Source organism: Sapajus apella, unplaced genomic scaffold, assembly GCF_009761245.1.
Source record: "Sapajus apella isolate SASKATOON/1434 unplaced genomic scaffold, GSC_monkey_1.0 scaffold35, whole genome shotgun sequence".
Classification (NCBI taxonomy): domain Eukaryota; kingdom Metazoa; phylum Chordata; class Mammalia; order Primates; family Cebidae; genus Sapajus; species Sapajus apella.
The window spans coordinates 8391962-8399663 of NW_022436975.1; the positions used below are offsets into that span (position 1 = coordinate 8391962).

The 7702-nt window shown below is 40.0% G+C and overlaps 1 pseudogene; it reads right to left on the reverse strand.

Moving 5' to 3' along the window:
- Nucleotides 1-5755: 5755 nt before the first annotated feature.
- Nucleotides 5756-5874, reverse strand: LOC116563652 (annotated as a pseudogene).
- Nucleotides 5875-7702: the final 1828 nt, after the last annotated feature.

Genomic DNA, 7702 nt, shown 5'->3' on the forward strand with positions numbered 1-7702 from the left:
ATGATCTGCACATGTACCCCAGAACATACAGTACAATTAAAAAAAAGTTCCTCTGTGTCTTTTCATGGCTTGGCAGCTTATTTCTTTCCTTTCTTTCTTTTTTTTTGAGACAGAGTCCTGCTCTGTCACCAGGCCAGAGTGCAGTGGCAGATCTCAGCTCACTGTGGCCTCCGCCTCTCAGGTTCAAGTGATTCTTCTGCCTCAGCCTTCCAAGTAGCTGGGAATACAGGCCTGCACCACCACCCCCAGCTAACCTTTGTAATTTTTGTAGGACTGGGTTTTACCATATTGGCCAGGCTAGTCTTGAACTCCTGACCTCGTGATCCACCTGCCTCTGCCTCCCAAAGTTCTGGGATTACAGGCGTGAGTCTCTGCGCCCGGCCAACAGCTTATATTTCTTTTTAGCCCTAAATAATATGACATTATTTGGATGTACCACAGTTTCTTTATCCATTTACCTGCTTAAAGACATCTTTATTGCTTCCGAGTATTAAAAATTACAAATAAAGCTTCTATAAACATCTATGTGCAGGTTTTTGTGTGAACATAACTCTTCAACTCCTTTGGATAAATACCAAGGAGCACAATTGCTGGATCATGTGGTAAAAGTATGTTTAGTGCTGTAAGAAGCTTCCAGACTATCTCCCAAAGAGGCTATAACCATTTTGCTTTCCTCCAGCAGTGAATAGGAGTTCCTGTTGCTCTGCATCCCATCAGCATTTGGTATTGTCAGTGCTTTGAATTTTAGCCATTCTAATAAATGTGCAATGCAACTCTTGATTTTAACATCTGTTAATGACCCTTGCCTAAATCAGTGATTACACTTGGGCATGCAAAATGCTGATTTTCTAGCTTAGCATTCTTTCTACATTTATTAACTGGCCTTCCTCCATAACAGGTATTATTTTGCTGTATTTTTTAAAAAGTCTTTCTTGCAATGGAGGATTCTAAAGAAAAGAATGACTCTCTTGGCCATGAGGATTTATCATGCCTTGTGCCTCTCAGGGACTCACAGAAAGCTACATAGTAACCGACTGTTGCTCCATCATTTTTGTATGCCTCATAAAACCTAGCCAATGTCTTGCATATGCCAAGTACTCAGTAATTATTTGTTGAATTTAATTTAATTTAAGAGTGAGTTTCAAATACCGTTATAGATGTGGCCAATGAACTCTCAGTGTATTTATAAATTCCTGGAAAATGAAAATGATATGAATCAAATATATTATGGCAGAAGAGAAATATTTTGAAGTACAATACTCTGAGCTTCTATAGTTATTGTATTTCAAAATACTTTTAAGATTATGTATCATCCCATAATTACTGCTTTATACATCTCTCTCCTTTACTAGACTATGAATTTCTCAAGGGGAAGGTCTGAACAAATTAACTTTGTATTTCTAGTACCCAATGAGGAGCATAACTCACAATCAGTTCTTCATAAATATTTGCTGAATCCATGAAATAAAGTTGTAAGATTGGTTCACTATTGGACTATTTCTTTTCCCTTCTGTCATTCTAGCATGTCTCTTTAAGCCTGTGGCTTACTTTCTTAGGTTCACCATGTGGCTGCTAGTATCCAGCAACCATATTTAAGATCCAAACAGGAAGAAGGGGAAGGCAAAAAGCAAAAAGAGAATTTTCCCTGAAGCTTGCTTCTGCTGCTTCTGCTTTTAGCTTCAAGATCACTCCCATCTGCAGAGGAAGTTGAGAAATGCCATCTTTTAGCTAGGCATATTGCTCCTCCAGTAACATGAGCATTCCGTTACTAGATAAGACAATCAGTTTGGGGCAAAATTTCCTCTTTTTCTCTCTTGAAATCCTTAGTAGACTTGTCTTGCCTCTAGTTGAATTCATCCTTCTAATTTCTCTTCTGAGGAAATAATACTTTGATACACACATGTATATATACATATACATATATATATATACACATATACACAAACATGGACATGTACACGAATGCATATATGTGTGCATTTATATTATATATGCACATAGAAATATATGCTTCTATGCATATGCACATAAAAGCATATATGTATGTATTTATATCCACCATTCCTATATACACTCACATACATACACACATATACATACACATGCACACACACACACACACACACACACACACACACCCCTTTTTGTCATAGCTCTCTGGGAATTCTCTGGGATTGATGTTGAGGAGAAGGTTTGAAAGATCAGAACTAACAAGGGCTGGAGTATAGAATCAGACAGGACTCTCTTCTGCAACGTCCAGGGGTGGTTTTGATTAGTGCAGTGCTAGGCATGCTTACTCAGGTGTTTTCTTGTTTATTCAGTAATTACTGAATTTACACTATAATCATGTATTCCAAACAATCATGTTTTTTTTTTTTGTAATCACTGACATCAAGTGCCAAGTGTCTGCCCTGCAATAGTGGGCGTGACATTTGGGGAGCCCACTGTCCAGCTCCAAAGGAGGCCCGAGCTTAGCAAGGCCTCTGGACACTGCTGATCAGAAGAGCGAGAGGACAAGTGGATGGACTGTCTATACATCTTTGTCTATCTTCATACCTTTGGCCATGGGAGGTTTGTCCTCAAAATGCTGTTCCTACCAAAAACCTTTGTATTTGCTGCTGACAGTTTAATCATCAATTCCTCATAGCACACCCACATCCCACGCAGCCATGAGGATCACAAGGTGCAGAAACAGCTCTTTATTCCTCTAGAGTTGAATTGTCTTAGCTCTCAAGTCTCCATTTCTATTATGGCAGATGATTAATCTTGTTATTCCCTATGCCTTCTAGGTTAAAGCCTAGTCTTTTCTGGACAGATAGATAACTCAAAATCCTACACTCTGCCCCACTCAATTGAAGGCATAGGTCTTCTTGGTTGAGTTTCTCCATGGCTTTTGATGCTGATGTCACACCCTTTTCATTCTTTGTATCCTTCTACCCCACAGTGTCTTCTGCTGGGATTTCCACCCTGTTCTGCTCTCCAGGGGTCAGGTCACACATGTCACTCTGCCTCCTCAGACCATCAACAATTTCTTCACTATCCTCTTTAAGTTCCTGCTTGGTCTTTCCCTAAAAAAGCGGTGGTTGGCTCTTGGTGCCCTCTCTGTGTAGTGGCCCATTGCACTTACACATTCTGTTCTGCTTCCTTTCCTTGGCCGAGTCTTCTAGACTGTGCATTCAGAAGCTCATAAAATGTTTCTCTCTCAAGTTTGTGTCTTCCAAAGGTTTGTTTTGCAACTCAAAGCCCTGTTTTTGACCCTTTGCCCTGGTTGAGTAATTTTTTAAATCATGCTTTTGCTTGGGCAATACAGCTCAGACATAGGACATCTCACTAGTAGCACTACATTGGGTAATGTTTCACAGTACCTTTCTGTGAAATCCCTTGAGAGTAAGGGGGTCATCGCAGGTCCCCTGAGCAAGTATGCACAGACTGACAGCTGGCTTGACTCTGCCTCTCAGATTTTACTATGATCTTTCAATTGTTAACTGTGAAGTGACATTTAACATGAAGAAAAACTCAGGAGCAACACTATGAAAGCCTCATCATACTGACCTCTGCCCTAGTCCTGGAGTAGGAATGCAGGAGATTAAACATCAGAGGGAGAAACGTTCAATGAAGGAGTCCAAACCCAGATGAGATTGCCTCCTGTCCAAAGAGGAGCCAGCAGAGCTTTTAGTTCCAAAGAATATAGAGCTTTCTTTTGACCCAGATGCAGAAGCATTTCAGTGGCTGGTTTAGGGGTCTGGCAACCTTGATGAGGGATTGGGGTTAGCTCTAAGCAGCTAGGGCTGTGCTGCTCAATAAAACAGCCAGTAGCCATCTGCTATGGTCTGAATATTTTCCAATATTTTAATGTTGGAATTTAATTGCCAATGTGATAGTATTGAGGTGGAGGTTTTAATAGGTCATCAGATCATGAGGGCTCCATCCTCATGGATAGATTAGAGCCCTTATAAAAGAGCTCAGGAAACTAGTTAGCTCGTTTTTGGTCTATATTTGCCCTTTCTGTCTTTTATGCCATGTGAGGACACAGCATTTATTTCCTCCAGAAGGTACGGCAACGAGGCACTGTCTTGAAAGCTGAGGATCGCAGCCCTCACTAGACACTGATTCTGCTGGTGCCTTGATCTTGGGCTTCCTAGCATCCATACCTGTGAGAAGAACATTTCCATTAATTATCAACTACTCAGTCTAGGATTTGTTATGGAAGCACAAGCGGACTGGGACAGAAATTATTACCACGAATTGGAATATTGTTAATAACAAGTACTTGAAAATGTGAAAGTGGCTTTGAAACTTGGTAATGGATAGAGGCCAGAACTATTTTTGAAAGTACATGCTAGAACAAGGCTAGATTGCTGTGAACAGAGTGTTAAGGGTGATTTTGGTGAGAGCTCAGAAGAGGACAACCTAGAAGGAGAGGTCTTCTTAGAGATTGTCTAAGTGGTTGTGATCAGAATGTTGGTAGAAATGTGGACAGGAAAGGCCATCTTGATAAGGTCTTAGACGAAAATTAGGAATATGTTATCAGAAACTAGACAAAAGGTCATTCTTGTTACCAAATGGCAAGGAACTTGGCTGAATTGTGTCTGTGCTTTGTAGAAGGCAGAACTTGCAAGCAATGAACTAGGATATTTAGCAGAGGAAATCTCCAAGTCAAGTGTTCAGTGTGCTGCATGGCTTATGATAAAATGCAAGAAGGGAAAATAAATTAAAGATGGAATTTATAATCCTAAAATATACAGATGTTAAAGAGTTGGGAATTTCTCAGCCTATTTACGTAGGAAAAAAAAGGGGCTTGTTTGGGGGAGAATACCAATGGTGGCTGGCAAGCTACAATACTATACATTAAGACAGTGGGAGAATGACCCTAAAGGCATTTCAGAGATATTTGAGGCTGCCACTCCCATTATAGGCCCTCAAGATTTGGAGGGCAGAGTGATTTCAAGGGAGGGGCCCAGGGCACCAGTGGGACCTTACAGCTCTCTGTCGAGGCCTGCCTCAAGTCTCTGCTACATACATTCTGGTGCAGCACTTCCTAGCTGTCCCAGCTGGGGCTCAAGCAGGCCCAAATGTGGCTATGGCTGCTGCTACACATGGCATAGGCAGTAAACCTTGGCAGCATCTCTGCAGTGCAAATTCTTTAGATGGGCAGAGTATACAAGCTGTGGAGGCATGGCTACCTCCACCTTGAAATAAATTTCTGTTGCTTGTAAATTGCCCAGTCTCAGATAGTTTGTTATAGCAACACTAATGGACTAAGACATGAAGATCATGCAATTTCTTCAGCTGAGTTTTGGAAGAAATATAACACACAATTGGAAACATTCAGGCATCAAGGCAGGAAGCAACAGTGCATGATATGAGTTCAAGATGATGAAAGCTCTTACTGTGCTGTGCAAATAGCTGCAGGATTTGAAGTGAATGTAAATGGAGTAGTAGAAGAAACAGCCGGCTGTGAATGTGAACAAAGGGGTTGTGACAAAATGGATATATATGTCCCAGAGGGAATGATGCCATCAAAAAACCTCACACACATAATTCTCAGAGATATTTACATGATGTTGAAAGCATAATGCATAAAATATTAAAAGCTGATCTGAACTTAGAAAAGTGTGGGAAAATTCAAGAAAGCAAAGTAAAGATGCTCTTCTCATATGGTGAGTTATATGATGAGAAGAAGACAAGTATGGTTTGAACTTAACACATTTTTTTCATTTTTTTACTTTTTTTTTTTTTTTAATTTTTTTTTTAAAGCCTACAGCACCTGGTATTTCCAGACAGTCTCCTATCCAAGTACTAACCAGGCCCGACCCTGCTTAGCTTCCAAGATCAAATGACATCAGGTGCGTGCATGGTGGTATGGCAGTAGACTGAACTTAATGCATTTTTAACAAAGAAATAAAACACTTTAATTCTCAATATTTGAAATGTTTTAAATTACAATCTGTCACCTTACACTAAAATTAACTCCAGATGGATCAAAGACTTAAACATAAAACCTAACACCATAAAAACACTAGAAGAAAACCTAGGCAAAACCAACCAGGACATAGGCATAGGCAAGGACTTTATGACTAAAACACCAAAAGCATTGGCAATAAAAGCCAAAATAGACAAATGGGACCTAATCAAACTCCAGAGCTTCTGTACAGCAAAAGAAACCATCATTAGAGTGAATCGGCAACCAACAGAATGGGAAAAAATTTTTGCAATCTACCCATCTGACAAAGGGCTGATATCCAGAATCTACAAACAACTGAAACAGATATACAAGAAAAAAACAAACAACCCCATTCAAAAGTGGGTGAAGGATATGAACAGACACTTCTCAAAAGAGGACATATATAAGGCCAACAAACATATGAAAAAATGCTCATCATTACTGGTCATTAGAGAAATGCAAATCAAAACCACACTTAGATATCATCTCATGCCAGTTAGAATGGCAATCATTAAAAAGTTGGGAGACAACAGATGCTGGAGAGGATGTGGAGAAATAGGAGCACTCTTACACAGTTGGTGGGAGTGTAAATTAGTTCAACCATTGTGGAAGACAGTGTGGCGATTTCTCAAAAATCTAGAAATAGAAATTCCACTTGACCCAGCAATCCCACTATTGGGTGTATACTCAAAGAACTATAAATCATTCTACTATAAAGACACATGCGCATGTATGTTCACTGCAGCCCTGTGTACAATAGCAAAGACCTGGAACCAACCCAAATGCCCATCAAGGATAGACTGGACAAAGAAAATGTGGTACATGTACACCACGGAATACTACACAGCCATAAAAACCGATGAGTTCGCATTCTTTGTAGGGACTTGGATGAATCTGGAAACCATCATTCTCAGCAAACTGACACAAGAGCAGAAAGCCAAGCACCATATGTTCTCACTCATAGGTGGGTGTTAAACAACGAGAACATGTGGACTCAGGGAGAGGAGCATCACACACAGGGGACAGTTGGGGGGTAGGGGAGAGACACTAGGGGGTGGACGGAGGGTAGGGTAGGGAGGGTTAACATGGGGAGAAATGCCAGCACCTAAAGTAAAATAAATAAATAAAAATAAATAAATTACAATGTACAAAGTAAATACTAGTTTTACTATTTTTAACTTTTATCATACATTTGCAACCAATGGCAAGCAAGCTTTTAATGTTTTAGCAAAAATTTTTAATGCTTATGGCATAATTGTAATATTTCCCACTTGCTGTTGAGTTTGTTTTATGTGCTTATAACTTGCATTGATATTTTTTGGGTCATTTTTATGATATTGCACTACTTTTGCTATGCTTTCAATGTTTGTTGCCTCCCAAAATTGTTAAAATTTAATTGCCATTGTAATAGTATTGAGAGATGCGACCTTTAAGAGGCGATTAGGCCATGAGGAGCTCTACCCTCATAAGTGCATCAATGCCATTATCACAGTAGTGAAATCCTTGTGAAAAGATGAGTCTGGCCCTCTCTCACCTCTCTCTTTCACTCTCTCTTTGCCCTTCTGCCATGTCAGGATGCAGTAAGAGGGCCTTTGCCAGATGATGACAGCTCAATCTTGGACTTCCCAGCCTCCAGAACTGTAAGCCAATACTTTTCTGTTTATTGTAAATTACCCACTCTGTGATACACTGTTACAGCACCACAAAATGAACTAAGGCAAACAGGCAAAATGAGGACTGTCATTATGTAATAACACC